At 41.9% G+C, this 17,292-nt stretch overlaps 1 protein-coding gene across 1 annotated transcript in view; it reads left to right on the plus strand.

Moving 5' to 3' along the window:
* Positions 1-17,292, plus strand: part of PLXDC2 (plexin domain containing 2) — a 1,000,652-nt gene that overhangs the window by 657,618 nt on the left and 325,742 nt on the right. The window lies entirely within an intron of this gene.

A 17,292-nucleotide genomic window follows, 5' to 3' on the forward strand; every position in this document is an offset into this window, starting at 1 on the left:
GTTAGTAGTCACAATTTTAGGTATTCACCAAAAAGTTTAATTACCTAAAATGCACTGCCAAAGCCTTTCATATATCTGGAAAGTCAATTTTGTGCTCACAAACAGCTGAATTTAGCGGTTTGCACCGTTGGCGAATACAAAATATGTTGAAACATGTGGCCCTTATCTCTTTATGGACAATTACAATCTACTACTATTAAAACATTAACAAATCCTTTCCATTCCCACATTATTTTGTGAAATAGATATATAGACACATTTTTGTTGTGGCAAGACTCAGATGCATTATTACTTGAATTCCTTGAATGGTTCAATCAGCATTGCACAGATTTATGATTCACAATACACTAATACCATTTAGAGATACCATTTTTAGATCTCAAGGTCAAAGCTAGGGACAATCTATGGTATGAGTGATTGTTCCCTAAGCCTTCCGAAACACTCTTCTTTCACATTCCAGCTATCATCTCAGAGCACTGCATGATTGTATTCCCTTTGGGCAGTATCTGCGGAATTGTTGAAACTGTAAAAGTAAAGGTTTCTTTTTTATGTAATCGGGAATCCTTTCCAGTAAACTGATACGGAGATGCTATCCACAACGCCTTGACAAATGGGCCAAAAAAAGAGCATAGTATTGCCCTCACGAAGCTCTGCTGTAACCCCATCAGAGTAACAGACATGACAAAATTGACTGCCATTTCTCCCATTTCTTATTTCCTAACCAAATGTATAAAGAAACATTGGAACATACTGATGAGTGGTGACCTTGCACCTGAGCAACCTATACATATTGCAAATGTTGTTGTTTGCTATTCGTCCATGATGCGACATGGCTATCAAAAGAGAATAAACCATGTGAGCATGGCTGGACGTTAAACATGGAAGCATGTATACTGTTATCCTAAATACACACTCATTTCTGTGTTCAAATCAGAGGAGAACTTTGCTGTCGTTTCTAGGTTGCTGCGTCAGAGTTTCAGCACAGCTGATTCCTGTTTACCCTCTGCAAGGATGGATGTCCAACTTGTGACCAAGATAGGGGCATGCATACACTTAGCTTCAGGTACTGAGGAGTTAGATCATCCATTAGGAGATTCTTGCCAGAACACTTGCCCTAGGCAACTAGGTTAGGGAGCGCAAAATAGGAATACATTATGCACAGTACTTACATGCCAGCATATATACACTGTTTTAGAACAATGATGGAATCATTTGTCCTTTTTACTGTTCATATAACTGCTAAACACTTTTATTTGCTTCGATCTATTAATCATTGCAGCACATATACATTGCACAAAAATCAAAAGGGATCAATAAATATTGAAACTCCCCTTTATCTATTTCTTGTCGACTATTCTGAGTATGCATGAGCGACTGAGCAAACAGGTTCTAGATCTGTTACCACAATTCATTGGGTAGTCAGGGTTGTCGTGTTCTGTGGTTGCCAAGCCATTTGTTACCTTTCTAGGTTTAGGGATACTTATGGTGGCAGTTTAAGCTAGCAGTTCTATAAGTCAACATATCCTGAGGGGGTGCTTAGAATCAATCAGTCACCATCCCAACGTTTATATTGTCCAACGAACAAACATTACCTACTGAGAAAGTGGAAACTCTACACCACTCTCAACCATGTCATTACCAACGAATGGCAGAGATATTACCCAACTGCTTAATAAAGAATAACGTATATAGGGCCAGATGTAGGTAATTAGTATTTACCAATTCGAAAATACAGAATTTTACCGATTCGGTATTTTCGAATGGGTAAATGCTATGTAGCAAATTAATCTGTAAAAATTACAGAACCGTTAAGATTCGTATTTACCGAATCGGTATTTACCGATTCGGTAATTGCCATTCATTCCTGGAATCGGTATTTAGGAAATCGGTAATTTACCGATTCCTTAAATTACCGATTCGGTAAATTACCGAATCCTTAAATTCGGCCCCTACATCAGAAAAGCCTATTACCGGTCGGTAACGGCCGAAATTCGTTAATTTTGGCCGTTACCGGCCGGTAATAGCCTTCCTACATCTGGTCCTCAGATCTTTAAATGTGACACGATCAATAATGGACTCAATCGAGCAGAGGATTGGCGTTATGTATGCTAAATACTCCTCTGGTTTTCAGTACATGATGGACTTGAAGATGCAGGAAATATATTTCAAATATATATAATGTTAATCAGTCACTTTCCTAGTAATATTGCACATATTGACTCTATGAAATTATTATCTTGTGGACCATAGCAATCCACATTTTTTAACTCTGCTCTTTCCACTTTTCCACTGCTTATTCTCCTTTGGCCATGCACATTTTATGATGACCAATTGGCTTTTTCTTATTGATATTGCTATTTCCCTATAAGATGGCAGGCATTCTCAGGTCCTTCTTATTTCGAGATGGCTGCTGTTTATTTAAAGGCCCTTTTCTACTCAAATCATTCTGGTTTCCCTTTGACTACACTTCAAAATGGCCACCGTCTTCAGGCTATTTTTATTTCAAGTGGACTGCTGTTCAGATATACACCTTCCACTGATACATTCACATACTTAATTTCTGATTGCTGACAGACCACAATTGCGTGCTTTACCCTCTTTGCCAGCCCTGCCTCAATCCCTCTTGCCTGACTGATTCTGCAGGCTGCTGGTGTGACGTACTCTTCCAGTTTATGTGATTTTTTGGGGCACCTGTCCTGCTCACTGGCAATGTATTTCAGGTCACTGCTGTTAGAACTGGGGGTCTCTAGTTGGCAGAGGTAGGTACCACTGTCCAAATAGGGACCCTTGCTTCTAGTCAGGGTAAGGAGGAAACACTCTTTAGATAACCTCTGCTCACCCCCTTGGTAGCTTGGCACAAGCAGTCAGGCTTATCAAAGGCAATGTGTAAAGTATTTGTTCCAGCACTCACAGTAACACAGTGAAAACACCACATACTGACTCCACAACAGTTTAGAAAAATAAAGGTATTTAATCTAAACTACACAAGACCAAAATGATAAAATAATCCACAGTTACGTGAAAAGTTCACAGTTGCGTCACGTTCAGCCAACAGTACCTTTTAAATGAAACAAATTTCCAAAGCAGAAGCTGGTGCCGTGGAAAACAAGCGATACGTTGCTCCTGAGACCCTGGGGAGGCGATGCGACAACCCCGCTGCAGCAGCGGGCGTGTTGCGACAAATTCGATCTGTATGGGGAGGAAGGCCACTTGTATGGATTCCGGTGCGTAGGTTCTGTAGGAAGTTTGTTCTCGCAAAGGCACGTTGCGATGATCTCGTAGGGGCTGCGACGATCTCCGGGCCGGCGATGCTCGATCCAGCGGCAATCCTCTCTCTTGCAGCTCCTCGATGCGATGGCTCTGCGACGATGCTCGCATCGACGTGATGCGGTCCGGAAGCCGGCGGTGCGGCGATCTCCCTCAGGGATGACAGGCTCTGAGACGAAGCTCGCAGCGATGGTGATCTTCCTGCAATCGAAGGATGCGTCGTCTTAGGCAGCAGCAACAGGCGCTGCGACGATGACGACCTCCGTAGCGGCGGGAATTTCCAAGCACTGTCGGGCATGCGCTCCACAGCGAGCGATGCAATAACTTTTCAGTTGCAAAAGTCTCTCAATCTTAGTTCCAAGTTTCCCAGCACAGGTAAAACTTCCAGAGGCACCACAACTGGCCCAAGCACTCAAGGAAGGACAGAACTCTCTCAGCAGAGTTCAGGGAAGCGGGGGGTGTAGTCCTTTTGTTCCGGGGACTTCAAAATTAGGGAGCCAGCTCTTCTCAGGCCCTTGGAGATTCCTTCAAGACAGGGGACACAGCACAACAGCAAAGTCCTTCCCCTCTCCTTGGCAGCAAAGCAACAGAAGGTCAGTCCAGCAGACCAACAGCAGGATAGTCTTCCTTCTTCAGATTCAGCTTTCTCCTTGGCAGAGGTTCCTTCTTGATTCCAGGATGGTCTAATTTTCTGTTGTCAGGGGTCCTGTACTTATACCCCTAAAAGTCTTCGTTCCCTTTGTGCAGGAGGGCTCTGAGCCTGGTCTGAACCAGTTCTGGGTGTTCCTTGAGCACTTTGTTTTCCTGGCTTCTCCTTTCCTTTCAGAGTGAGGGGCAAGGTCGTCAGCCACCCAGCAAGAGGTGGAGCCAGAATTGTGGAAGGCAGGCACAGCCCTATTCAGGCCCAGGTGCTATGAATAGGGCTAAAAGTGCTATTCTCAAACACAGGAGTTAAAAACCACCTTTCCTAAAAGATGTGTTATTAAATTCTGAGTTCAGGGATACCAGACTTTTATGTCCTATCTTGCTCCAATGGGAAGATATGCTGGTAGCCACTGTAGCCAGCATCCCCCATGATAGCCTATGGAGCAAGAGAGCCTTGCAGCAGTGAAAAACGAAAATGGCTGTAATTCACTACCAGAGCATGTCACCTGCACAAGTACATGCTCTACCTTTCACATACACTGCACCCTGCCCAAGGGGATACCTTGGGCCTTTCCAAAGGGGTGACCAATGTGTACAGTAAGGGAAGAGTTAGGCCTGGTCAGTGGGGACACTGACCAGGAGGACATGGCAGTTCACAGACCGCACGCAGGCCTGAGACACCATTTTAGGGCTACTCATGTGGGTGGCACAATCAGTGCTGCAGGCCCACTAGTAGAATTTGTCATCACCAGCCCTGGCACACCCAGTTCATTTTACTGGGGACTTCATGGTGATACAAATATGCCAATCATGTATATCCAATCATAATAACAATTTACACAGGAAGCATATTCAATTTAGCACTGATCAGCAGTGGTATAGCGTGCAGAGTCCTATTGCCAACAGCCACAGGTCAGGAAAAATAAGAGAGGAAGAAGCAAATAGTTTGGGGATAACCCTGCAAGACGGGCCAGTTCCAACAACTGCATATGGCTGTATGCCTACAACCCCTTATTCAACAGCAGTGAGACCTTATTTGCATGTCCTTTTTATAGTTTTGTGCAGATTCCAGCCAATTAATCCCCTTCTAGTATTGGAATTCAAACATTTTACTCTGCTGGGTGAGTTAGATTTACCCAATCCTCTCCCCTTTGTTTTTTAAGTAGGCTTTCTTATCTTTGTCCCTTGTTCTCAGAATAATTAAAACTCAATGTGAGCAAAATATGTCTGTCTTCCACAGACAATTTTTAATTGTATCTAAGTTCTTAATTGTATCCTCAAACACTATTTTCCCTTTTTCTCTTCCAGTACACTTTTTATTTTTACTCAACCCAAGTATATTCTAAGTCCTGATGATGATCCTTTATCCCTTCAGGATCAAAACGCTGTCAACTTTTTGGACGTACTAACCTTATTACTATTGTTGTCTCTTCTCTAACTTTTCAGTTAATAAGCATTGACCGCTATTCTATTTCATTTGTTTTTTTAAATTTCAGATTAGGGTCCACTGTTGTGTAAATATGCACATGCTCGGTGTGGCATATGTGTCATATGTGTCATTTGTGTCAGGGCACAACTTCCTCACTCTGCTCTCTGAGTAGTTATCATTCCCTGGTTCTGGCCACAGTCTGGCATGGCAGACCAGTAGCTGTTCAGGCTTGGTACACCTGCTCTTGTGAGTGACTGGTAGCTGACATTGAGCCCCGAAACATAAAAGTAATCCTTTGAGGAGCCGGTAGTGTGTGGGCCCTAACCACGAAAATATTAATCACTGTCCTGGCCTGTCTATTTCACCTTGCCTTCACTGAACTGGAAATTGTTAAAGTTTAAAATATCCTTAGGTACACATACATAATCATATATGGACCACAATTTTCTTGTTAAGCCTTAGCTGTGGATACAAAAGCAATGGACTAAATTAGCACCATAGCAATATGGCAGAAAACCTTTCCATAGGCTCATATGTGAGGCCGAGGCATAAATATAGCATGGGGCAGATTTTTGCTTTTCCAAAATTATGAGTCCTTTTAAGGTGAACCGAATACTTCATATTGTTTTAATTGCTTACATATATACATAAAAAAACTGAAAAACTATAGCCCCACCCCTATAACTCTCTTCCCAAAACTTTGAGAAGCGGATATGGAGGAGAATCATGAACTGAGCAGGTCAGAGGAGCTTGCCAAGGAGTGCTGTACTCGAAGTGTACTGGGAGTGTGGCACAGAGCTAGAAGAACCAAGAATGGGAGAAAGAGCATATCAGTCTCTTGCAAGTGAATACCATTGAGGTATTAGTGACCTGAGAAGAAGACTGGAAATACATTCATGTAAATGCAGTAATACAGATGAATACCAACAGCATGCCACAAACATAGCCAGTTAGCTCAAGAGTTGCAATGTTAAGCAGAATGGGGGTGGGTAGGAATTCCACTTTCAGATACTTCCCTAGGTCCAGTGCCCAGGAGGTAATGAGCACCCATGTAATGCTCCCAGGAGAGTGAAATAACAATGGAATTGCTGTGAAATATCAGATCTGAGTCTCATCCAAACTGTTCCAAATGACAATTCCTCCAAGGGATGACCCTCATGCATGCATAGGACCCCACAATTCACTATGCTAGGCACTGAGCTTATTTATGTCCACCATGAGGGACATTCATGGGTAATGAATATTCCTTGGGATAACATTAGCAAACATGAAACAATTTAATAATTCTCTTATCTAAGCTGGTATTAGGGATTCAAACATGAAAACTGATCCTCTTACCAAAAAAAACGCAGATATTGCTAACTCCTGCAAATGGTCCAGAAGGCCAAATCAAAAAATATATGTGCTCACTTTGCAAAATGGGGATTTTGTGTTCAATAGAATTTCTATGGTCCAAACTATGCAAACTACCTCTGCAGAGTGACAATCATCAGGTAAAAAGGAGCATTAAGAGGCCGTGGAAAGAGAAATCACAAGAGATTCCATAACCATGGAATGATACTTCCTAAAACATAGTGCTCTAATGCCCATGGTCTACCCAAAATGGATGAGGGATCTAGGACAAGACAACAGCAATGTTCTTATAATTAACATCCTCAAGTCATATTGGATGGAGCCAAGTGATGCTTCAAAAAGCAAAGTTTTCGTACGTTAAAAGGAGCTTCAGGCCGGACATATGTAAAAACAATGTGTATCTGCAAACCCAAAGTGCATCATACTGGTACATGTTAAGAGACTGTCTCAGGGTTTGTAAGGAACTGGCCAAGATAAACCCTGACCTGAACTTGATAATGAACTAAATTTAAGACTATGTCTCACATCAATCAATCAATCTGAGTCTAAATGGAAATGCAAAGCCACTTTTTTAAAACCAGGATAAAAAAAACAGGCCAAGCTAAACCCAGTGTACAACTGATATTCCTTCTTTTAAACTATCATTCCCTTGAAAATCGCACTCTTTACATATCCTTTACCACCAAACTCAGTGTTATTTAATGGGGATCCCCAGTTTATAACTATCTTTTGAATTTCCTATGTTTTTCTTCTTTTTAAAGTATTTTTCCTGCCTCATCTTTTTATGCACATTGTTTTCCTTTTATTTGACTGTAATCTTTAAATTTATCCAGGCTTATTTTAAATTCAGTTTGTGCTTTTTTGTTTATATACTTTACCTGCCTGATGTCCAGAACTCTGTCGGCCAAAAACAGTTTTAAATAAAAAAAAAGGAAAAAGGAGTGATGTCTCGTACTGGCATAGTGCTGCACAATACTTGCACGACACTGATCTCAAACCAGTCCTTTGCACTGAGCTGTACGTACTGACCTAGGAAACTGCAAGCATGCTGTGCACAATGTGACCATTTTCAGTAAATAACTTAAATATAAAGAAGAAGTCGAATCACCTGTATCATGCAGTTGTGAAAGCCCACGAAAATGTGCTTGTGCCCTTGATTGTGAGTTTCCTAGTGACTATTAATGGTATCAGTGCATATCTTGGTATATTGCAAGGATGCTCTTGAAAGGATGTAGGCTGGGGAACATCGAGTCTCGAATCCCGACTGTACCAAATATCATTACAACAATATCAAGGGACAAAGGGCTCTATTTATAATCTGGTTTGCATCACTCTTGCATAATGCAATGTGGTGTAAGAGCGACGCAAACCTTACTTGTGATATATGAAGCCACGCAAGGCGTCTTTGCGAGGCCATGAGTGGTTCCATAAATCTGGATTAAGGCAATGCAGTGCAAATCGCTATGTTGCCTTGCGAAGGCATTCCATGGGCATTGCGTGGATATTCCCACACAACTCCCATGGCTTTTGATGCATTCTCAGATATACCAAAACTTGGAATGTGGCAAAATGATACGCCTTCCCAGGTGAGGCATCACGAGGAGAAATATATTTATTTCTTCATGTTATTTCCTCTTTGTATGTGTGGTGCATTCTACAGCACACATAGAAAGTGGAATATGGTTCTCAGGATTGTTTTTGTGAAGGAATGTGTTCCTTCCCGCACAAAAAAAACCCTGCATGCAACGCAGGCAGCTTCGCACCAAGGATGCAAGGTTGCCTGAGTTGGCGCTAGGCTGCCAAAGCGCGCCAGTGCAGGGGAAAAGGCGGGAATGAGTTGCATTGCCTTAAATATGGTGCATTCCTTCCCTTTTCCTTTCATGCAGTGTAGTGCAGAAAGGTGTCTGTGGACATTATCGTAAATAGAAACCCAAAATCTGTAATTTGACTGCCTCATTTATGGGAGTTTGGCATAGGGCAGGAATGTACCGTATTTATGCAATACGGTGCATTCCAGTCCTTTCTGCCTGTGCTTATTCCATTTCTGCATCCTAAAGCCAATATAGGCACCCTTGCACCAAGGCATAAGTGTGTCTCCATTGCAGGAAGGCGTGTTTTTGTGCATGTAAGGGCACATTCCTGCACAAAAACTATCCTATGAGGTGTGTTCCTCTTTCTCTGTGTGCTGCAAAGTGCAGTACACATGGAAAGAAAGAGACACAAACTTGGAGAAATAAACATATTTCACCTTGTTATCCCTCGCCTGGGGAGGTATACAGATTTGACACTTCCCTAGGTTTACATCACTTTGTAAATCTGGGACAACTTCAAATCCATGGGTGTTGCATGTGAAAACCCACACTAACTCCCATGGAATACCTCCCGGGCACACAGTAAGACAACACATCAATTTGCACTCCGTCGCCACGCTCATGACTTATGAACTTTGTCTGGCTTCCTTAATATTTATGAGAGCCCTGCGCCATGCATGTACCACTTTACGTGGTGCAAAATTGCTGCAGGGCTCTCTTAAATGAGCCCCTAAATTTCTATCCATTTTCTATACCTATTTCCACATGTATGTACCATGGTGATATATATATATATATATATATATATATACAGGTATGTATATGAGGAGTTAAGAATAGTAAATTCTTACCTCCCTCTATGCACTTACTTTTCCTTCAGTATTGTTTTCGCAATATTCTGTTCCGTCACGTTTTGGGACTCAAAAGTCCCTACTACAATTCCTCAGAAGAGCAAGAAGTGGCTGCAGGGTTCTCTCAGAAGACCCTAACTGTCAAAAATCAAACACTGTTCATGAGGAACACAACCCTACTTTGCCAATTGTTACAGCATGCACAGGGCATGAAATAACGACCAACAATCCCGGTCCTCCTTAGCTTCTGCCAAACAAACATGCATGACCTAACAAACCCACAAGGACACGTCCACTCTCTGGCCTTTTTATCTCGAGAATGAGTCACACTGTAAGCATGGTGCTTTGCCATTGACAAACCCGACTCTTTGTACATCAACAAAAGCTACTTGAACTTTTCAAAGCCATCTGCATTACCTAGTTCTGGCTTTGGAAGTGCAAAGCAACTTGTTGCATCAGACCTATATCCATTGGCGTGTCTGATTTAGATGTGGGTGTCAATTTATTTGCAGGCACAGTAAATAACAAAACATATCTTACCCATGTCCAACCGGTTCTATCAGGAGCTTTTAACTATTACGTGAATTATATAGAGATATTCCATCTTTTGCAGTTTTTTAAAGACAAAAGGATGTCCAATTTGTTTAGAAAATGCCCTTTATTAATTGGAATTTAAACAGGGTTAAGATCGGCGAAGAGGATGTCAGAGTAGCTGTTAAATCCCGCTTTTCCACTGCAACCTTGTGCCTGCGTCTTTTAGACGAGCTTTTAGCCTGTAGAATGTCTTCTGTCGCTACGAGCAGGATAATATTCACAGACTTGACACCTGGCAATGTGCCCAGTTCAGATCTAATCCTGCAACTCGGAAACAAGTTGACTGAGGACATTTCGATGGTAGATGTTTTTCTAGCTGAGAGGCATTGAACATATTTTTGCTTTCTTAATGTCTCTCAGGGGCTGTAACTTTTTTTTTTGTGGGAGGACGGTTTCATTAAAAAAGAAAAAATGTACATTGCAGTGCCCTCGGCACTTAATAAAGGGCAGCATGTGACTGAGATATGCAGTATATTTTGTATTTATTAGAGGTTTCCTACAGGCCTTTGCTTCTTTTTGTTAAGTCAACTAATTTGTGTTTTGCAGAGACAATGTTATTCAAAAGTTTAAGTTCATAAAGATGTAAAATACGGTCCTGCAAGAGATTTTGCTGCGAAGCATAATGCGCTTGGTCAAACAGTATTATGTAAGAAAGGAATTAAAGATTGCAGGCCTGTGGTACCTGTTTGGGTTGCATCATGTTTGTTAAACCTTGTAGGTATTGATTTCATTGTCCCGTATTGAATATTTTAACAGAAAAGGTAAGATGGACCACGAGATATGATAACATTATCTCTATATACTGTTGTTTTATGTAACCCAGAAAGGCGTATCAATTAAATGTCTTGGGGCTCATGTATGAGCCCTTGCCTCACTTTTGCACCACTGGTGCGTCGCTTTTTGTGACGCACCAGCAGTGTAAAAAATGGGCCTTGTTGCGCCATATTTACAAAGTGACGCATCTAGGTAGATGCGTCACTTTGTAAACCCCTGCGCTACATTATACCTGCCCCAGGTATAATGTATGCAGGGGGGGTGTTCCCAGGCAAGAAAGGGTCGTAGAAATGACGCAGATTTCACTGTGCCACTTCTAGGACTCAAATGCGTCAAAATCTTACACCTGCCTCACAGCAGGCGTAAGACTGACGCACGCCCTTTCACGTGAAAGGACACATTGCAGGAGTTGCGTCAATTTTGTGTCACACTCCAGCAATGCGTCACTTTTGCGCCATACAGATACAACAGAAATACTGGCGTATCTGTAACTCCTTGCGACATGATGCGTCATACAGTAAATATGAAGCACCAATCAAGTCGCAAGGAGGGCGCACTGAGATGTGACGCATGGCTGCTTTCACGCAGCGATGTGTCACTTCTAATAAATGAGGCCCATTATTTTTTGGATCCAAAATGCTTAACTTTTGTGCCAGAAATGCAAACATTGGGACTTTAACTTTTTCTTTCTTAGGACCCAAAGGTTCGCTCAATTCTACTTGTTAAGTGCATTCATCCTCATGCAGTTCCTAATTTGATATCCTTGGGTCAAATCTCGGACGTAGAAAATCCTCTTGATATTATAACAGGTCCCCTAAGTGAGAAGATACCCCTGATAGTAGAAAATCCCCCTCTAGAGGAGGTTCCCCTAAACAAGGCACCGCATGTTCAGAAACGTGGAATGGTATCATTCCTGTTTTGGAACATAGCGGGCCTTCGCACAAAGATTGAGGACGGAGTGCCATAAATTTCTTTAAAGATTATGGGGTTATCTGCTTACAGGAGACCTGGGCCACTATGGTACAACATTTGATGGGCTATAAAACCTACTTCTCCCCAGCGATAGCAGCTACCCATGGAAGAGCAAAGGGCGGCCTGATTATATACATAGCAAATACCATAACAGAATTAAAAATAACGGCCATCCAAAATGAAATAAATTATCAACTATTAAATCTCTCTTTTAGAAAAAAAGAGAACTCCCTTCTGGTAAATTATTATGATGATTTACCGAGTAGTGAGGCGGAAAAAATAGTTGGTGAGTTACGCCAAAAGCTTGGTAAAAGGATAACTAAAATGAAACCGATGGGCACATCAACCATTATCTAGGGAGGAGATTTCAATCAGCACCCTTGTCCAAAAACCAATACTAATATTTGTGGTTTACCGGAAAATCAAGATGAGCATATAGTACATTTTAACCACTCTATGGTAGGAAGCTATTTAAATGAAACTATATCTGACTTAGGCTTAGTAATAATCACCGAGACACAAAACCCACAGGGACATTTGGATCCAACTTATATAGGGAGAGGATGTGAGACAACTATCGATTATATCCTAGCCACTGCTACATTGGCAACCAAACTCAGTGGATTTAGAGTATTAGTAAATCCCCTAAGCGATCATGCTGCCCTGGGTGTGAACCTATTTTTAGAAAAGGGCCAATTTTCACCCCAGTGCATAATGGCAGCTCTCGCTCAAAATAACCTACACCTCTCTAAAACGAATGGCTATGCCCTGGGATGGGATAAGATAGACCCAGTAGAAGTAACAGCTAAGGTGGTACGTGAGTCCTATGTCCCTATACTAAATTGCTTAGATACAAATACAGGGGAAGAGGAGGTACTCCAAAATTTCGACACAATTTTGGAAAACATTAAAAAAAGTCTAACCGTAAGTAAGAAGGGGAATAAAGAAACAAAAAAAGGATGGTTTAATCACAAGTGTACTGTGACATATAAAAGATTAAAAAAAGCACTCTCGAATAAACCTAGGAACCAGGAAGAAATAAGGTTAAGGAGAAGGTCCTATAGAGTAGCCTGTAAGGAAAGAAAAACAGAACTGAAACAAGATCTATGGAATCAGCTACATGAAAGTTCTCTGAATAAAAATAGCGAGACTTTTTGGAAAGTAATAAGAGCACCGTTCTTAGCAGATAATGAAAACCAGCCAACAATAGAAGTGGCTATAGAGGGGTCTGCATGGGTAAAACACTTTTTGCAAATTTTTGGTAAACCCCCCGAATTAGACCATCTTGGGGGGGCAAATAGCAATAATAATTTACAACAAACTAACTCCCTTCCAATCCCACTAGAGTTTTCACTAACTGAAGTTTCAAATGCATCAATGGCTCGTAAAAGTGCCAAAGCCCCTGGTCCAGATGGGGTACCAGTGGATTTCTTTAAATATAAACCACATTTGTGGACCCCAATAATAAAAAGGGTATTTGATTCTGCTATGATCTATGGCTTACCCAAATCTTGGACTCAATCCATTATAGTTCCCATCTTCAAAAAGGGGGAAAGACAAGATGTTAAGTGCTACCGTCCAATCTCACTCCTGGACTCGTTGGGGAAAGCACTGGGCAGAGTGGTTCTCCAACGTTTACAGGAGTGGGTTGAGGATAAGGAGCTCCTTTCTGACATCCAATTCGGCTTCAGGGAAGGCTTTGGAACAACGGAGCAAGCCCTCAACCTGTCATTAATGATGGGGAAATACGTCTCGGCAAAGCAGGGCAGTCTATATATGGTCTATGTCGACCTGTCGGCGGCATTTGACTGCGTCTCTCACTCAAAACTATGGTCTATCCTCACTGAGATGGGGATGGACCAGGCTCTCGTAACCTTTTTAAGAGAGTTGTATTCAAATGCCTCTGCTAGAGTCCGTTTCGGAGTGAATGGCGAATTAACTGATTTATTCCCGGTGGAGAGGGGAGTCAGACAGGGTTGTGTCTTGGCTCCCTTTCTCTTCTCCCTCTATACAAATGGTCTTGAGGTTGAGATGCTGAGGGGGGGCCAGGACCTTCCTCGAGTAAAACATCTGCTGATCCCTGCCTTATTATATGCGGATGACACCGTGATTCTCGCACGCACTCCGCGTGAATTACAGAAGGCACTAGACAGGTACGCAAAGTTTATGGGCAGCTTGGATCTGCGCATAAACGTTAAAAATACCTATGTTATGGTGGCGGGTAGAAAGAAAAAAGGGGGAAAAGGTATATTTCATGATAAGGAAAAAATTGAAACAACTATCCAATACCCTAACCTTGGAATTATGATGGATGAAAGGTTAAACTGGAAACCAGCCATAGAAGCACGAAAACATCAGTTCCTGAGATCAATTGCTGCTCTCAAAAATTTCTCACAAAAATTAGGAAAGAGACCGCCAGTAGAACTGCTCCATATTTATAAAGCTAAATGCCAATCCACCGCACTTTATGGGGCAGGTCTCTGGGGACTTAAAAACACTAATTCGCTACAGGTGGCACAGAACTCCTTCCTAAGATTCCTGCTGGCAACACCCAAATGTGCACCTATTTATGCCTACCATATGGAGCTAGGTGTCCCATACATAACGGATTTGGCCAAGATACAGCCGCTCTTGTTATGGAGACGTATTTGGACTGCGACGAGAAACACCTTATCTAAACAGATAGTAACAGATTGCATGTCATTGGATCATGTGGGAAAGATTGAATGGCTCATGTATATAAAGAATTTTATGATAGACTTAGGACTGAGTAAATACTATGTCACACCTGAACTAATTGGGGAAATAACCAAAAAAGAATTAAAAAGTAGGGCTCTGGGTCATGTGGAAGAGATGCGACTTTGCATAGTGGCAAGAAAAACGTCAGTACAACATTCCCTGGCAGTCATGACTACCCTAGAAACTGAGCCGTACTTGACATATGTCCAGATACAATTTGAACGCTTCCTACTGACAAGGTTCAGAATGAAAATTTTTCATAGATTGGTGGCCTTCCCGATAAAGAATATTTGGGAAGAGTGCCTAATAGCATGTCCATGTGACAATTTATCAAAACAATCCACCATCCATACTGTTTTGTTCTATAAATTTTACTGTGAACATCGTAGAATGTGGCTAATCCCCTTACTGAAAAAAATGGGTGTGAGAAGATGTCGTCCCGCCATGTTGCGTCTACAATTTATAGAAACTGACCTAGTCTGTAAATATATAGTGACTTTTTTCAAAATGTATTTTTAAACATAGGGTAAATCTTTGATTATAACACATTTGTATATGTTAGAATATGTGAACTAACACAAATGATCAGGGGAAAATAAATACCCTTGTTCTGTTTTTATGCTGTAAAATTAATAACCTGTTGAATGTGTACATTATGATATACTTGTTGAAATTCTTTTATGGTTTTTTAATGAAAAATCGAATAAGGAAAGATTTACTTACTTGTTAAGTGTGCCATCTATACATGGGAAATATAGAACCCATGGATTTAGATTTTCCTTTACTAGTGTCTAAAATATATGTTATAATCCAATGTGGTCATCAGCCTCCCTTCAAAGCTTTATACCTCGCATGTTAAGTTTTTTCTTTCACACTAGCGGTGACGTGTACAAATCTAGGACCTGACAATTATTTGTTTAGATATACACAGGCCCAAGGCTGAGCGTGACTGTTTGTGATAAATAATATATTCATCACAATATATATCTGAATACACACTACAGAATGCAAACCAATCTATGGAAAATGGAAGGAGTTACCGTGAGCAAATATTGCTATTAAAATCCATCACTGAAAGAGACATTTAAAAGAAACCAAGTGATAAAGCTGTGTTTGGGTGTTTTAAAATGGAGGAGAGGAAAGCATCTCACCATGGGTAGATACATTATGCTCTGAATTAGCTAAAACTAAATGTGATCATTCGATTTCTTTTGTTTAATTTTGGCCCTCCTGAAGAAGTAGCTCGAAGGGCACTTAATTAAAGGGGCTAAGAAGCCTTCATTTACTAAAGTGTAACCTCTGCATTTCCTTAGACAAAACCTATGACTGAGGATAACAGTTTTAACAGACATTTAGACTAATGCGCAAGGATTTGCTGTAATTCGGTGTGACTTTAATTTCTAGCACTCATGACTTTCTACGGATGCTAGGCCCTGCAGATAATTGCCTGCTGCACATGACCAAAGGCTGTGCACAACAAGGGTTTGGACAACTGCTGTGAGAAGTTGGACACTAAGAGAGTGTTGGCAGCAGGATGTGCGCTGCAGGGTGTTGACTCCTCGTAGGGGTTTAGTCAAACAACCTCAGCCTGCGCATGGCCAGTAGCAATGCACAGCGGGGTTAGCTGCCCCTGACAAGGTTTGGCGCAGGGCCTGGCTGGATGCACAGCCCTGCTCCAAATCCCCTTCTGCTCACAGTTGAAGGCTTTGTGCAGCAATGATTGACCGCTTGCGGGGTGTTGGAAGCTGGGCCTGTGGAATCTCCTGAAACCAGCCTCCACTTCTCTATGGGGGAGATGGCTCAATATGATGAAAAGACCCTGAAAATTGACAAAAAAACCTAAGGGTACAGTGATGGTAAAGTTGAATGTAGTAATAAGATCTTAGCTTTCGTTTATAAAAACCCTAATAATGCACTGGAAAAAAACAATGATTAAAGTGACGCCATATTTAGGTGTTAAAATAAAACAAGACAAACACTTAAGTTCACCATTTATAGGTTACTGAGCTAACGGTATCTTCTGCCCCACATGCACTATGTTGGATGGACACCCTTAGGTGGTAGCCCCCAAACGGTTTGCCTTTTCACCTCCCGAATTCGTTTTTGTTGGCTTTATGACTCTGTGTGCTTTACCACTGCTAACCAGTGTTAAAGTGTTTGAATTGAATTGAATTGAATAGAGATTTGTAAAGCGCTACTTTGCCCGAAGGCGTCAAGGCGCAAAGGATGGAATAAAGCCAGGTACAAATATAAAGACATAGGGTGTAGAGGCCTAGGAGTAGGCTTCAGTAAAGAGTAGAGTTTTAAGGCCCTTTCGGAAGAGCAGAAGAGATTCCTGGCCCCTGAGTTCCGAAGGGAGCTCATTCCAGAGTCTAGGGGCCAGAGAGGAGAAGGCCTTACCTCCCCATCTCGCCTTAGCGACTCGGGGGACGGTCAACAAATTCTGGCTGGCAGAGCCCAAGGCTCTGCCAGGGACATAGGTTGACACTAAGGTCCTGATGCCTTCAGCTCCCGTACCATGAAGCGCCTTGTGAGTAATGGTCAGAATTTTGAATTTTATCCTGGCATGAACCGGGAGCCAGTGAAGATTTCTCCTAATCCTGGTACCTGAAGAGCGTCTGGGGGCATTTACAACAAATCTCGCTGCAGCGTTCTGGACGACCTGCAAGCGATGGAGTAATTTATTACTCATGCCAAGATATAAGGCATTGCAGTAGTCCAGTCGCGAGGATGGGAGGGCAACTGCAACGAGTTTCCGGGCATCAGGAGAGAGATAGTGGGTAAGTTTTCTTAATACCCTTAAAACCCCACAGCAGGTTGAGACCGTTTTATTTACTTGCCTGTCAAAAGCAAGTGA

This window comes from Lissotriton helveticus, chromosome 10 (assembly GCF_964261635.1).
Source record: "Lissotriton helveticus chromosome 10, aLisHel1.1, whole genome shotgun sequence".
NCBI classification, from domain to species: Eukaryota; Metazoa; Chordata; class Amphibia; order Caudata; family Salamandridae; genus Lissotriton; species Lissotriton helveticus.